This window comes from Anabrus simplex, chromosome 14 (assembly GCF_040414725.1).
Source record: "Anabrus simplex isolate iqAnaSimp1 chromosome 14, ASM4041472v1, whole genome shotgun sequence".
Taxonomy (NCBI): domain Eukaryota; kingdom Metazoa; phylum Arthropoda; class Insecta; order Orthoptera; family Tettigoniidae; genus Anabrus; species Anabrus simplex.
Window position 1 is genome coordinate 12,887,382 of NC_090278.1, and position 18,358 is coordinate 12,905,739.

The following is an 18,358-nucleotide window of genomic DNA, read 5'->3' on the forward strand; positions in this document are numbered from 1 at the left end:
TTACATAATCTGACTATGTTTATTCAATCATAAAAATGTAACATTATGGCAGGTGTGTTTACAAATAAGGCCAGAAACAGCGGTCTGCGTTAGGTGGCCTTAATATTACGTTGCGGCTGGACTGTTTCAGCATAAAATTAATATTCACCACAAAAGAAAGCCTGAAGGGATACTTACAGAAAAACCACTTTGTAGTTAACTAGAAAATAACATGAGATTCAAACTGCTCGGCTCCATGAACAACTGTGCATTGCTCTTCTCGATCGTCTAAATATCACGAAGTGATCGCCAGACCATTTTTAAAATTTAGGTTGTCTACTAACTGACCATCAGCATAGAACAAGTTATTTGGACCCTCAATTGAATCTGAGTAACCTCCAATTCACGTCACTGACCTATCATGATCACCTAATATATTTAATGTTTAAGGTTAAGGAAACGTGCCTGATGACCAAAGTACCCCTCATTGATTTTAATTGAACGTGGCTGATGACCAAAGTGACCCTTCACTGAAATTAATTTAAAGTGGTTGATGACCAAAGTTACCCGCCAAAACAACAGGACCTCAAGTGCCAGTGAATTAAGTGTAACATTGCATGTATGTTTAGTCTTCAGCCCGAAGGCTGGTTGGATCCTCAACAGTTCGCCATCAGCTGTCATAGATGGCCTAGGCATCACTGAAGAGGCATACTAAGGAAATGAGGAGTGAGGTAGTTTCCCGTTGCTTTCCTCACCGAACCAGAAGTTGCTATTACACATCAGTCTGCCAAGCCCACTGAAATGCTTGCACCAACTGGCCCTATGAGCAATATTTTCACATCATTCATAGCAGGGACTGGCTGCAGAAGGAATGCATTACTAGCATCACTCATACCTCAGTCACTTTCATTTTGTCAAAGCCAAGGATAAAGCTGAGACAGATCAATGAAAGTAGCAAAATTGCTCTAGCCCATACCAGAATACATAGTGCACTGTAAACACTAGGTTCCGCCAGCAAAGTGTAATATTACACAACATTAAACAGTATTATTTATATTAATGTATGAAGTTGTTTCGCGAACCAAAACAACAGTTTGACGTCGGTGATTGGAATAAATCCATGAAATCCTGTGAAAAGAAATCCTATACTATTACAACTTTCCCCATGCCATCTTTTTGTTACGACTTTCAATCAAACCCAAAATAAACTCGACTCATTGGTAACCCTCAATCAAACCCAAAATAAACTCGACTCATGTGTAACCATTAACTATTATTGGTCACAGACTTCAACTGCCTCCACTTGTACAGTCCTAAAATCTAAACACGCAAAATATAACAACTCTTTGATGAAAAACATAGCCACAAATCATGGGTATCCCATGGACTAATCGCAGAGTGCTGTTACATTTTATCGAATACCATGTGGTACCAACTCTTTGTGTCAAACCAGGATTCTCACCTCTCATCTAGGAGCAGTTGGCTATCTACATTATTTCGTGTTCCCAACATCGGCGAGCAATCCCAAGAATCCCTTCCATGCACTTCAACCAGCATCTTATGCACTGGAGGACACACCATCGACAATCCTTAACACCTAGTGGCACGACGAACATTACAAGAAATGGAATTCCTAAATATCTAAGAACATCCTTCTGACACCTAAATAATGATTTAAATGCTCAGTGGAGATACGAACTATGACTGTGTTATGGAAACATCGAAACTTGAATACAAAGTCAAATATTCGGAACTGTTACTGAAAATCCACTCTATTATTTGCCTACACAATAGAATTGAAATTCAAATAACTCCCCATTTATTTTAACATCAATTATGTTGTAACACGCCCTTCTATTTCCGAACAGGATCCGCCTCATAAATGTGAGCACCTGTTATCACCCCAGACAGGTTTATACCTGCCGCTTTCAAACAAATATCACCACGGATGCCTTTTACTTCAGCACAAATCTACGTCAAAATTCTTGTATTATCAGACAATTTATCGGTCAACATTGTTGCCATCATGAAGGAACTGAAGTCTAATGGGATCTGTGGAATATGATATGCGTTTCACTGGTATTAATGGAGTTACAAGATGAACAAAGCATTCCTCTGGATATAGGATCCTATACAATGTTCAAACAATGGACCTTACCAATTCACACAACATTCTGCCCTGACGATTATCCCTCGGGCCTTTTTACAAGGAAACCTTAGCATTATCTGTTACCTCTGGGATATCTACTAGGAACATGTCTCACTGAGTCGCACGGTTTCATAACTACATGGAGAAATAGAACGTATCTACCACCGACAGATATGGACAGTTACGACGTTTCTCACTTCCACTTGACCTACAGTTCTCCAGACACATATGACAATGACTTCAACATCCACCGCAAAACTCATTAGACCGAACCCCATGCTATCACCTCCTGATAAACTTATCGCAGCCTGACGATATAGTAACACGCATAGTAACTATTCCTCATTCCATTACGTTTTATTATTACTATTATTTCACAATGTTGTACCCAACTAAGGAGCGCGGGTTACTTATTTTGCAGATGAGTGTGCTTACTTCTCTTGCCAGATTCTTTTCTTCCCTCACTGTGTTTTTCATCCGTTCTTCCGTCCATACCGTGGTGTTCTTATCTTGGGTTGTTAGTGTGCCATTTCACTGTTAGCAGTGAAGACTTTTTGGAGCAAAAATGATCGCCATGCCACGAGAACGTCGGAAATAAAACGTTAACATATTCATAAATGTCAGAAAAAGATGTTTTCACCTGGTGCAAATAAAGGAATGGAATATGGAAGGCAAAGAAAAAGAAAGAAGACGGAATATTATTAAAATTTATTATTGAATATATATATATATATATTTGATATGGAAAAGAGCTGCGAGTGGATCGCGACAGCAATTAATTCAAGGAGGATTCTAAACGTGAAAACGGTTGAAGTTAAAAGATAAATAGGAATAATGGTTGACAATAACTCTGCAAGACATCAGCATTACAGAATTTAGGCAGCAACGTAAAATAAAGGGTTGGATCAGCATTCTACGTAATTACTACGTCACGACATACCGAGAAGGCGACGTACCTAGCGGGAGAACTTTATCTCAAGACATTAGAATGGTATAATAACCTGTAGAGCAAGATGTAGGAAATCAAATAGCGTTCCGATTGAAACTTTAATAGTCATATTGACAAAATACAGAACTGTAATTAAGATATCATTATAAGAAGCATTAGTCGAAGAATATTACTAGATCATAGCAGGCCTTGTAATCATAAGATGACGAAAATGACCATGACAATGTGTATTTCCGTTTCAACTGAGCAAGAAACCAGCTACGTCTTGTGCTAGAAAGGCTTATGTGGAGGCTACCTGTATTATGGGGACACGAGCCGACAAATCAATCCCATGATGACCGAAGAAGACCAAAGACCTTCCCAGATGATCCCAAGAGGCTGAAACGATGTCGTGTACACAAATACAGAGCCAGCTGGACATGTAACAGCGACGAGGGAAGCAGGAGGAAAAGATAAATAATTTAAGTCCATCTTATGTGCGCAATTCAAATAATATTTTGTTTGAGAAGTGTCATTTTATATTTTCATGAAATATACATATGAAGTGCTATCTTAAGTTACCTAAAGAAGTGATGTTACGCGGAAAGTCAACCAAAATAATAATATTGGAGGTTATTAGGTAGTCATCTGACCAGAATAACAAGTTCATTGGATTAGGAAGTAGTTAACCAGTGATAAAAAGATCTTACGTTCGTAATGTTGTCAGTGTTGAATGAAAAGAGATTAACTTAGCTTAAATACGACATTGTGGTTAATGTTAGTTCTACATTAAGGCATAATACTGTAGAGTTGATATATGATCGTATACAGGTTATAGCAACGTCTTAGGAGGACATATGATGGTAATTAACGGAATCTGAAGAAAATTGAGAACATAATGGGTAATTAACTGAATGAACAATGATTATATAGTAACATGCGTCAAAATAAAATGGATTATTATGCTTAGTGTATTGTAAAGTGAGACATGAGATGTGTAATATGAAGTAGATGATTTATATGTGAAGAATGGTCGAGTGCTATGAAGAGTAATAGTGATGATGATCATTGTTTCGTCGAGAGTTAAGAAATAGATAATTTTATCGACGGTCTTAGGTCAATTGACGCAATTGCAAGGTAGTGGATAGTTATACTTGGTTCTCAAATGCATGTTAGTTCTTCAGTAATCCATATATAGCACTGAATACGATCTATATAACGTGCTCATGTTAACAAATACCTGTAGATCATCAGAAATAAATCCGCGTAAGGAGGATAACGCAAATGTAGCATATATTAGTACGAATTTCTAACCATAAACATATTCATTCAAACAAGGAAAGTTAGAAAGCTTATTTGATTACATTGAATGATATCACTGTTAATATTATCTCTAATTGAAGGTCGACAGTAATTGATAGAGTCTTCTTACAAGTTAGACTACTCAATAGCTAGAATAATTGCATTGAATAGTCGTCAGATATGAGTGATAGCATGATAGCAGATCGCATATAATTAATGTGTTGGCACATTAATTAATTTTTGAAATTAATATTTGTTTTCAATGAGTAACTTGAGTAAATAACAGTAATGATATTCCAATTATTTTATTTTTGAATGAAGTGATGACTTAATGAATTATCTTTTTTCATATAAGTAAATAACGACGATGAGAACTTTGAAATAATTAGAAAATATTTTCTTTTTATCACAATTAACAAACAATTATGCTGATAATAGAATATGGACAGCTACTGACAAGTGAAGCTAACTTACTGTGAATTGATTAGGTGATATGTGTGTAAATCAAGTGAAAATTTTTATGAAACCAGATTATGTAATGACAGTTGAAAGAAACAAATGTAATTTTTATAATTGACTATAGCCTAAAGAATGTGCATTAGAGACATTTTCCAGTTCCCAGTCAAACTTGTATATATTTTAAACTTGTTTTTTCAATTTAATTAAAGACCTCTCTCCTTTCTTTTAAAATATTTGAAAGATAAATGAACTTCGAAGTCAGTTAATATTTTTTTTACTTGAGATCAGTTTATTTCATTAACTTTGTAAGATTTTCTATTTATTTAATAAAATCGAATTAGAAAAAATTATTCACTTTTTCAATGACTTAAGTATGTAGTCTTAAGTAATCGTAGGTTAAAAGTTTATGAAAATTTAAGCGGAAACGAACCGGATCGCGAACTGCTGACGTCCATTGTGTAGGTTATGTTTATTCAACCGCATACCCCAATGGTCCGTTCTCGATATCGAACACATCACCCGAATTCAACAACGATTGGGAATTGATTATACAATGAGCTAGTCTGGATCTAATTGCGACTCGACCTAGACGCGGGAACGGCGCATTAGCAAAATGATATTTGTTCACCAACGTTCTAAAGCTAGGCGTGTCCCATATAATTTAATCTGGTATGCTGATTTCTTGAAGGTCTTTTTTTAATTTCGATTATCCAATTATTCTTGACTTTTAGTGAGGAGGCATAATTAAATACTTTTAGTGAGTCTTTAATCATTCATTTTTTGAATATGGCCATCAAATTTTAATCGCCTTTTTCCAATTGTTTCTGGTATTTTCTGAGTATGTTGGTATAATTCCGAAGACCTCCTGTTCATCCACTCCTATGCGTACTGGGCCAGTGATTTCCCTGTGGTCTTTCCTTTCTTGTTCTTCGATAATTTTAGTGATCTTTCTCCAATGATCGAGATTTCTGACGTGTGTAATGCTTCAGGCTTAATTGCAGTGCTACAATTTTTTTAATTTAGCATTCCGGGGTATTGAATTTTGTAGTACATTTTCCATATGATTCTATGGCCTACTTGTCATATAGAAATCTTTCTTTTTTTGCTTCATGATGTAATGCAGATGGTTGAAATTATTTAGTTGAGGAATTTGCCAAACCGAGTTACAAGATTTTGTTTCTGTAATCATCGAGTAGATCCTTCCATGAATCGGGTTTTCTTATATGAGATTTGGATTCGTTTTAGATGCAATAGCATGAAGGTTTTGCAGTACTGAATTCATTCAGCCTATTGTGGGATAGAATAACTAGATCATCTGCGAAGGGCATAGATTTGATATGAATATTATCATTAACTAGCTTGCCAGAAAATATATTGTGGCAACCTCTAATGCTAAATACCATAATTATACTGCTGATATAGATTTAACACGTACTCTCCCCAGTTTTCAACTTAGTAGCTTGATGCAATCAATTATTATTGTTATTAGTTTGAAATAATTCTTGTAAATATTAATTGTTTTGAATGATGTAGCCATACGCCAAATAAATAATAATCATTATAATTATTCCGGGGTATCCGTGGAAAGCAGAGGTGAACGAAGGTGCTGGGGTGAATGGGTCGAACTACAATATCAAAATTAATTAAAAACTTAAAATGAAGATTATATTTTCAGAACATCAAACTTAACAATTTTTCAGTAAAATGAAACATTCTAAAACAGTCTAGGAACAGACAAGATAAGTCATCTTAACAGATCCTGGGCTTCAAGCCCTCGCTTTACATTTCCTGAGCTTCTAGCTCAAATTTACAAAAGAGCACAAATTATTCAGGGGAAGAAATCCCCTAATTCAAGAGCACTTCCTCTCCACAATCTAAATCTCAAGACATCCAGAGGCACACTTTACAATTACAAAACGTGCAAAAGAGCAACCAGGCTCTCAGTTTCGCAAGCCTACTAAAGGCAACATTGAATGAAAATTTGACGATCTCTGGTCTAGCAAAGCACTACTTACAAATAGAAATATTATTACATCGAGATATCTAGTACCCAACCTACAGGGCCATAGTGAAAAAGAACAGGTTAAATAAGCGGCTCGAGTACAATTTGAATGGAGGCGACGACTGTGCTCCAAAAAAATTAAAACCTATAGGGCACTAGGCCGATGAAACAGGGGATAATCCCAAACTACTGAGGTAGCACGGATGGAAATAACTTTAATACATAGCAGAAACGAAAGGTTACAGAAACGTAGACACCTCAAACCAAGATGAAAGGGAGCTCGAGAGGGTACTTCACTCTCTATCCCCGATTTACAGTTAAAGATTTTATGAAGTTTTTACATTAGCCTGCAGAAAGTTACATTTTAAGAAAGTTAGGTTACATAGCTAACGATTCGGACCTTTCCCTCGGGTTAAACTGTGGAGTTAGCTAGAAATAAATATGTTATGTGGCCATTACCTTGTAGATGTACTAGCTGTCGACGAAAAAGGCCGCCCGCCTCCTGCTAAGCGCACACACTCTCAGATGGACTTGATCAATTGGCTCCAGCACCAAAAAAACCGCAGTTTATAAACCCTCAGGGAAGGTTGGAGATCATTCACGATTAATCAAGACACACCCTCTGAATTTTATTGGTAGATTTCAAAAGTAACACTCAGAATCGGAGAAGAAGCCTGTGATAGGTGGAAAATTAATTACAGAAATTACTGATTGGTTGGATTCAAAACTGGCGGAAAGAAAAAGTAAAAATAAATGAACATCAATTAGTTTAAAAACCTAGAAATACAAAACTTCTTTAAATTATAGGTTCTTTCACTTCGCACCAGGGTGCATGATCATAGAGTTTAGTGGTGTCATATGTGGAAGAATGTCCAAACTTCTTGATGAATGTCAAGCAAAACAAGTAGAAATTCACTCAGGTTAGGAAACTGTACAATAACCAAAATACTCAATATTTAGGTGGCGACATCTTCTGATTAAAGTTCCAAGTTGGTGTAGTTTCAGTTTCACTGTTTCACTAATAGAGGAATTCATTTAGGCGCTAGCTTCGAATGCGAGGCGTTGAGGTGTACCTCCCCGTACAATAATTATTGACATTTACTAATTACAAGTTGACCAAACTTTCGGATTTTCATACACGACAGATTATACGTATTTGGACATGAAATCTCGCAAACTAACGTACTTTAAATTCCTCTAAATTTCACTACTCTCCTGCAAACATATTCCTCATTACGTCTGAACAATTTCGATGGTAGATGCACTAAATTTAATGTACCATCCTGAGAAAAATTATGACTTTTTCTCTGTTATATCAATGTGACACTTCTAACACACGCAAGTATCCTATATTTCGCCTTGTATCTTCTCAGCACAAACATTTTGAAACTGTGATAAACATCCACTAAAATCATACGTCAAATCAAACCCTACACATAGCAAAATACACCAGACTACGTTGTAGAAGTTACTGGAATACACAGACCATTAATTAAATCTTATCAGCTCCCATTTTCTGCTCATCGTCCTCTGTATGTATGGGTTTACTGGTTGATTTTACACAATTTTGCATAATATTTTACATTTCGATTGTGTTATTCTTATTATTGTCTTAATTCTAAGAATCTGAAAGACAAAACAAAATATATACCCTCACAATTTTCCTCACATGCTAATAATACGCATTCAGCAAATTCACGGAGACTATAATCTTCGCTGTCCAAAAATCAAGTACATGTAATAATAATAATAATAATAATAATAATAATAATAATAATAATAATAATAATAATAATAATAATAATAATAATAATAATAATAATAATCGTATGGCCTCAGCTACCATTTGCAGACATTTCGATTTGACGCCATTTGGCTGTCTGCTCGTCAATTTCGACGTTCCGGTGTACTCTGCCATCTAGCCGACCTAGAGTAAACCGGATCTCTCTTGGGCGTCTATGGCTGAGATTTATTTAATTTTGTCGGGTAAATACCAATTGTATCACCAGAGATCTTTTACATGCCGACATCGTACGACATGGATTGTCGAATGGACTTTCTTCCGCCCTTCAAAAATCCGACTACCTCTGCCGGGTTTGAACCCGCTATCTTGGGATCCGGAGGCCGACACTCTACCACGGATCCACAGAGGCAGCCATAAAGTACATGTGTTTAGTGTTTGAACACCCTCAGTGCTATCCAACATCCAGATCCTCTACCGTGATGACACTGAAACTCTCACAGTAGAGCTCAATTAATAAGCCACCAGGTACTGTATTTACATTTGTGGAGCCTTCCAGCATGAATATGTGAAGTTTGTGGTTGGTTATTTTAATAGTTATAATACAACATGGGGCTGCCCAGGTACCGACAAAAGCGGATAGGCTGCGGTAGAATGTGCAGATTCCTGTGATCTAATTCTACTGCATGATAACAAATTTCCAGCATCATTCAACAGTGCGAGGTGGAGGCATGGATATAATCCGAATATTAAGTTACTGTATCTGAGATATATTTCAGTTATCAGCGAAATCAGTGGGGCAATCCCGCATCGTCCTGTTATATGCCAGATATATGTTGCAATCTGACCGCAGACAGTTCTGTTTAATACATGCACCTTCGTGACAGACTGTTATGCCTTTCAGCGTTTAGTCTGCGACCCTCTGTGAATTTACGCAATCCTCTGTTTGCAACTAGTTCTGTGGCTTCGTCTTAGTTCTGTACGTCTTATCTTTAAAATCATTACAATCTGAGTTCCTTAGATATCGTTTTACGAAGGCTGATTGGAGAAATATACCATTTCACTGCACGAGAACATTCCGAATATAGAGCCTTTTACTGAATTATATGATGATTTTGAAATATGGTGAAGCATTGTTCTAGTATTTCAATTACCTGAGGCTTCATACTATATACATAAACTAAGGAAATATTGAGAAACTATCCTGATCTGTTAGATAATGATCCTTTGAGCTCCGGTAACATCCAAGCTTGGGGAAAAAATCTGTAAATGCGTAATGTAACAAGAGGAGCGATGGAGGGAACTGATCTAAGGAAGAGTAGCCGGAAATCCTGCAGTTTTCTTAAGCGTCTGAGTTGTGACCCGACAGCTAGAGAGGTAATGTAACAGCTAAACAGAATGCACGCCAGCTCGTGGAAAATGGTAAAGCTCACCAACAACTTCAAAATGTTACGTTCAAAGAAGTAGAGTATAGTCATCTTATGCGGCTTTTCTGCATGGCAGCTAGTGACAGTTGTAAAAGCGGTAATCGAGGATGGATAAACGACATTAGATAACAGCAGATTAACCACGAACCTACTACGCTGTCGTAGCAGGAAGAGAGGTGTTACTCCCACGTTTTGCGTCCCAGGTGGTGAGTAGTGGGTCCTATCAGGTTTTCCGGCCGACTTGCGCGAAGTAAAATAACTCTCGCGGACCAAACACACAAAACCTTGTGGGTGAGGGACGAGAGCAAGGGATGCTGAATTTTGAACGAATCTACCTGTCTTTAGATCCATTACCCTTGTGATTAGTACAACAAACACAGGAATACCATGGGTCTGATGGAGGATTATTATGAATTTACAGTACCTGTGTATAGTACGCACCACTATGACGGAGGCTATCCGTTTGCCCGCATTGGGGTGGAGAATCCCAAGGAGATTCACAGTTAAACCCCAGAAGCGTGCTGTTCCTTGGAACGCAATCCCATGGTGTTCGTCACATAGTTGTACAAGTCTCAGGGATCCATACTATCCCTTGGTGTTCCTCACATATTGGGTACTAATTACAGGTAAACCCTAGACTCGTGGTATTCCTCACATAGTGGATGTTTCAGGATCCGTTTTGTGGACGTCATGGGGTCTTCGTTCCGAGGAACACCTTGAGATAGTACGGGTCCCTGTGATTAGTACCACTCTGTGAGCTACACCATGGGTTTGCGTTCCGACGAACAGCACGGGTCTGGGTTTTACCTGTCATTAGTACCCATATGTGAGGAAACCCTCGGGATAGTACGGGTCCCTGTTATTAGTACCCTTGTGTGAGAAACACCACGGTGTAATACCGGTCCCTGTTATTAGTACCACTATGTGAGGAACACCATGTTTTAGCGTTCGGAGGAACATCGCGGATCTGTGGTTCACCTGTCATTAGTACCCACTATCTGACGAACACGACGGGATAGTACGGGTCCGTGAAATTAGTACAACTATGTGATGAACACTGTGGGTTTGCGTTCCGAGGAACACCACGGGATAGTAGGGGCTTTGTGATTAGTGTATCATGCCTGTAGCTCCACATCTCCCTTCCTAGTGTTCTCTGTCAGTGGACCATCCAAATGATGCCTTAGATGATGACATCCAAGTTCGGCACAAAGTACAAAGTCGGAGGATTGATTTTGGAATTATTTTTAATTGTGAATATTGTGAGTTGGATCCGCTGATTATCTTACATTCGTATTCATCCATTCATTATTTAAAATCAAGATTTAAATTCTGGTCAGAGGATGAATTTTTTGGACTTACATTTTTATTACATTTCGTGCCGCTAGGGGCCGATGACCCAGATGCTAGGCCCCTTTAAGCTACAGTCATCATCATCACATCACTAAGAGATGGAGTAGACTTGGCTAATTGTTGCACATGTTATAGTTCCGGCATGAGGAATGTAATCACTATACAGCTCAGGATATTCCTTGGTGTGGCTGTTGTATGTTGAGTACAGTTTGAAATATTTACACATGGCCTAGTAGTAAACAACCCTTCCTTTGTTATACGTAACGAGTAGTACGGCTGGCCAGATTCTAAAACAAACAAACGTCAACAATTTTTGTGCTGAGACAGCACCCGAGGTCATTGACTCCATGAACACGTGACCGTGACGTCACATTGTTTACTAACAAGGTCACGTGCTTTTGGCACCTGTCAAGATGACAGCTGTCATATTGATGGAACCTAACCTCACTTTTTGAACAAGAGAACGTTGCCAACCTCACAGCTGCCACCTTGACAGTTCCTAACCTTACTTTTTGTGAACAAATGAACATGGCTGACCTCACTGCTGCTATCTTAACCACGTGGGCGTGGAATTGAATAAGTGGCAGCTGTCAAGATGACAGCTGCCATCTTGAGAGGTCCTAACCTTATTTTACCGGCTACGTTGGTGCGGAATTTGAACAAGTGAACTTGGCTAACTTCACTGTTGCCTTCTTAACCACGTTGCCGCCGAATTTGAATAAGTGACAACTGTCAAGATGACAGCTGTCTTCTTGACAGATCCTTACCTTACTTTTTCGGCCACTTGCGCGCGGAATTAGAACAAGAGAACGTGGCTAATCTTACTGCTGCAGTCCTAACAGGTCCTAACCTCGTGCAGTTGTTTGTCACGGATATTAAAAAGTGTGCTTGGCTAACTTCACAGCCGTTATCTTGACTGGACTTAGCTACATGCTTGTTTGTGGAGCGGAGTTTTTCTCACTGCTGTCATTTTGACGGGACTTAGCCGCGTGCTTTTGACACACGTTTGTTATCAAATAGAATTATGAACATTTATTCTGCTCAATAGGAAAAACATGATATATGTGTGATTGTATTCTTATTTGTCTACAAAAATCAGCATTCTTAGTACATTACCATAGCGTTGAACATATAAATGCCTAACTACGCTTGAACGTACGCCTTTTGCTTTCGTCACAGATTGTGAATTTTTCTGTCTCATATGCATACATTTTTGGTGCTAAACTAATAAACTCATAATAAACTAATAATATTCATCCCACATTCATCTTTCCTAAGACCTAAACTTTCTTATTACGTGGCATAATGTCAAAATGATTACATGGTAAATAGGATGAAGTGTCAAAGTATTCAGAATGGTTTCGCATTACATTGTAGAAGTTTGTATACCGAATATGATAAATATAACTATCTCTATCCGTATACAAAAGTGAAAGGTTTGAAAACTGCGGCTTTGCAAATCCATAATGAAAATGATACATTTTAGTTTCTGGAAATCTTGTACGACCATTCCCGCCATTTCAACAGTAATCAGGCAACGATCAATGACATGATAGGATTTAAAATTCGGTTTTGAGATATACTTGCATGCCCCACGCCGCCCTTCTCATTTGTTAATTAAATGAAAGTCGCGATGTTTGCGAACGTTTTCCATGCATTTTCCATAGATGGAGTTATTCATGAGTTTGAAAAACGTACTTTCAAATGTTGATGTAGCACGAAGATAATGCTCTGTATTTAAATCCGTATACGGTTTAAGCCATGCTTCCTGCTTAAACGGGATAATACGGTGAATACACTCTAATTGTAAGCCTATTCTAGACTTTGAACAAGTCATTGAATGTGAATAACATACCGCTTTTTTTTTGGAAATAGTGTAGCCAAAAGTTTAACATGCTTTGATCAGGCGGAATCATTTTTTCAAAGCAGAATGGAGGGTCAGAATGTGAATGATGCAGATTAGAAGGGTATGTGCAAGAGAAACCTCTAACACGAAACTTATATTGGGATGTTTAGCATCTACATAAACATAAAAATGTTGAATTTGAGTTTCTTTTAGCCGTAAAAAATCTTTATATGGTAAAGCCTGTGACATTGCATACCCATACGTATTAGTAACATCAAAATACATATGATAAGAATCTTCTTTCTCTGTATCATAATTCTTGAGGTATGTATTATTTGCAATTGCATGTCTGTTAACAAGCGAAACAAGTACACCGCGAATTCCGCTTTCAAAAAACAAAAGCATGCCAACATCAGTAAGAAGATCAAGTTTAACTCCTGTACCTATACTTTAACATTCCATGCCTCGAAAGACCGGGAGTCGTGTAGTAATAGCAAGGGTATAATCCATAAAGAGTTAAACACATTTTACGGAACTTTTCAAACACATCACAGAGTAAAATTGTGTCTACTTTCAAATGCAAATCAGCATATTCACCAAAATACTTTATATTAAATGTTGACCACACATCATATGCATGCAAATAGTCTTCATCTGAAATCGATAGTGTATGCTTATCATATGCGGAAGAGCTTAGTGACAGTGTACTACATTCATTTATTACACTAGTAAGTGCTGTCTGAGGAGGCAATTTTGTTTTTTCTAATGTTCGAAAGCTTTGAATAAAGTCATATGGCAGAATACCTTTCCTCATACAAAGTTTAAATTTCTCAGGATCTGGAAAATACTGATGAATATATTTTAAGTCCTCGCTTGAAAGTATATTTAAACGTGTATCAAGAGAAAAGTTTATCAATGTATATGAATCTAGAAAGCGAATGCTTATATCGCCTACACGATGACTGAATGAAATAAAGCGCTCATGATTTTGTGCAGTTACTGTGAACTTTGTGCAATTTAATCGTGCAAACTCTCGAACAATGAAGTGGCTGTCGTAGCCTGACAAGTTATGAAAATCAAGGAATAAATTTATTAACACGATATACAATATTACAGGATTCATGTGCAGGTCCACGATATTTCCCTTATACTTTTCTTTCTACTCTTCCTACTTCTAATCTTCCTCCTGCTTCTCCTCTTACTGTTGTTGACACCTTGATATACTTGCATGATCTGAGAGTAGGCGGATAAGGGCAAGTATTTTCATATTTATTAATATGCATAATCTACCCTTTTGTCAGTGTGCTCGTTATTATCAGAACAGTAAGACAAAAGACAACGCTTCCTGTCCACCGTGTAAAAGAAAAGACTGATACGTTTCGAGAAAGACGCCACATTGTTCTTTTACCAGATACAGTAATATGTATTACATTCGGTCCGTCGAACACAGGAAATACTACTGTAATGTTATCATTATTAACACACCCGAACGGATTTCTTTTCGAAAACGTGTATGTGTATTCGAAGATCTTGAATCAAAATGCATATAAGAACATTCTTTCTGTTTTTCCTGGAATAAAATAGTGTCAGTACACGGGAAACGAATGTGTCCTTGATCCGCAAGAGACGGAACCTAATTATCTATTTATTTTCGATGATGTTGTCTGTGACAAGCAAAATCATATGAAAAACTATTTTTGCTTGGGTAGACATTTTGGGGTAGATAGTTTCTAATTGTGCTAAACATATACACATCTTCCGAAACATTTAGTGCGCGACAATGGTAATTTCCTTATCCTTTTCCAACGAGATACATGTAATTTACGTCATGTTTACGATCACCACGTAAACATGGATCTAGACTTTGAAACGTTTAAAACCCTCTGCTCACCATGTTGGAGAAATAATAAGTATGGTCTCATGGTCATCGATAAAGACAGTCCATTCAACAATGGTCGATATAGAAAATGTTTCGATCATTTCTTTGTTATCGATACATCAACTACAAATAAAGAGAAAGGTAAAAGTATTCAGTTTGTGCTTAACTCTCAAGATGAAAAGATTACACAATGGACGTTCTCTACAGTAAGAAGATTGAAGAAGAAGAAGAAATAGAAGAAGAAGAAGAAGAAGAAAGTGGTGTATATATTTGCTGAGATCATGCTAAATGTAATGAATTAATAAGCGAACTATGCGAAATGCCGAAAGATCTAATTCCGTATATACCCGCCGGTTTCCTGAGTACGTACGCAGCTTCGCAGGTACACGTTTTTTGGGATATTTTACCTCTCCACACTAGGATGTCAAGAGATGTAGCGGAATGCAGCTATTGTAATAAACATTACGATTGGCGGGGAAAGAATGGTTCGGATGACTGGGATGGTCAATGTCCAATGATTCGCAATTGTCCCTAGTGTACACAACCCTCTACAGACGAAAAACATTTAGTAGACACTAGTATATAAAGATAAAATAAGGGAAAATAATTCAGTCTGTAAGCATTACTCGTAGTACACGGATCGCAACACAATGAACGGATCGTGCGGTGACCTTATTTCTGTTACCGACCCTTCAAACAGGATGATGTGTCAACGAAATGTTATGTGGATAAGGCAGCTATGTAGTTGGCGTTGAATACTCTCTATCGCACGGTACATGGTAACTATTCGCTAATGAACAAACGTCTCACAGAGGTAAGTGGTAAGTTTGCAACAAACGTTATGTTACTCAAGCTATTGAAGGGCTAAAGTTTTCAACTACTCCTGATAGAAAACAAGAAACATCCTGTACAGGCGAATTACTAATCGAAGCTACTGCGAATGCTGTTGACATGAAAGGCAAGAGAGTTGTAAACATTGGCTAACCTGTACACCAAAATGCTCCTGCAACATTACAAGATATACAAACACTACAGGAGAGTATTGCCTCAATGCAAAAGTGTGTTTGTGATCATCCTCTAGAATTGAATGGTGATGTTCTAGATTCAAAAGGTATGCACATAGCGAATATTGTAATGCCTGTAGAGTACGCCGATGCCGTTTCCTACGATCTTGTACAACATTCACAAACCAAATTAAATATATTAGAAGAAGACGTCTCCCGTTTCGTAAACTTCTTTCTCTTGCCAACGATATATTTAATGTTAAGGGTAAAGTTCAACGAGAATTAAGAGAACCTACAGAAATGTATGATGCTGTTACGAAAAAATACGTTGATGACAATACTGCTAGTAAAACAACTGTTGCAGATATGTTGAAAGCAGATGAAGACATTTTTTGCTCGTTTATAGAAACTTGAAGATGATTGCAACTTAAACATTCGACAAAATCCTACAGAAAACAGCATAACGTTCCAGCACAAACGACTAACGGATGTTGAAGATCCTCAATTACAACAAGATGTAAATAAGCAGTTCCTAGAAACATACGTTCAAATCAAAGAGAACGTAAACGATTTTAAAATGAATGTTCAAACACGCTTCGAAGAATTGAAAACTTATTTGAAACAAACATGAAATTATACAGAAAAACCGTTGCGGACAAACTTGCTGTTCTAGATAAAGACGTTCAATATCGATATTAGTACAGAAAACATCTTTAATGTCCGTAACAGAAGAATAACTAATTTAGGAACACCTAAAGAAGCTAATGATGCTGTTTCAAAAATAATTTCTTGAACAGTATTCTCTGAGTAAAGAAGCACTTGCCCTCAAGTATAAATTTATTGAAGACATTACGCTCAGTACGATGCGCTGAGTTGAACAGCATATAGGGAATATTCTTCATTGCGTCCTCTTATTGCCGAAATACAGAATATTCTGCTCGAAAAGCTAAATCAACTTGTGCCTTATGCTCACCTGTTCGATGTTAGTGCTGATGGCATTATAGGAGTAAAAATAATCGCTTAGTCGATTTACATGATCCTGAAGAAGAGGGAGATGCAGTCAATAAGAGATTCCTAGAACAATATACGAACGTATGCAGAATGATTTGATCAAACCTCGAGTTTAATGATCTGTCCGTCTCCATGAACAATAAGCGATTGAGCACCTTGGCTGCACCTCACAATAATCAAGATGCAGTAAATTTTCAGTATTTACTTGATGCTGTGAGTCCACTTGCAACTGAAAATTATGCTACTCGAGAGAATATCACAACTCTTACTAGTCATTTAAATGACCTACTTTGGCTCCTTCCTGATGGTAAATTAGATATGAAGAACAGACAGCTTGTCAATCTTGCAGGAAGGGAAAAATGTTCGGGATGCTGTAACCTTTGGTCAGTTTCAAGATCATGTTGCCGCTACAACATCTGCTATTGCTAGCATTCATAATTTATTGGATAAAACCATCAGTTCGTTGGAACACCTACGGGCGGGACATAGTGAGGATATGAAAACATCAGTAAAAAATTGTGCAAAAACATTCTTTCGTCTTAAGAATTGATAGCATTAATAATGCAAGTTCCGCTGATGTTATGTATGTGTTGCACAATGGTAGTTCACAGTATACATTCCCATATAATTGTAAAATAAAAGCACACAGTATTATGCCCGAACCCGAGTCTCTTCAATACATTTTAAATGGAAAAGAAACTAAAATGAGTGTTGGTACAGTGCATTCTGTTCGAGCTGGAGACAGATTAGCATTTATGATTAGCAGCAGTGCTCTTGAATCAGATCCCGATTACTACACAAGATCTACCGCCTTACGTTGAATTATTACACACTGTCTCATGTATAGAACTACTTCGGTCCATGTGTAATTTATTAATAGTAATAAGCAAGTAGCAGCCAGTTTGGTAACTACTTGCCTGTATACTAATTTATTTAGCTCCAAGCTACATTATTTAATTTCCTCATATAGATAAACTTTATCTATCTCTCCAACATGTTGCTATTAACATAATTTCTCCTGTCTGCTCTTGGCACACGACTGGGACAGATGTTCGACCTAGTTTCGGTTTTCGAAAACAACTTATCCCAGCTCACCAGATGATCAACCAGTTTAACCTTATGTAAACTTATAAGCAGGTAGATAGCGAGAGTTGTTTTGGGGAACCGTGACCACATTCTAATTTATTCAGCACTAGACTACTTCATTATTTCTCCTTGAACTTTGCTGCTCCTTAGCACAAATATTTGGCTTCATCCCAGCATACAGAAAAACTGGTTATC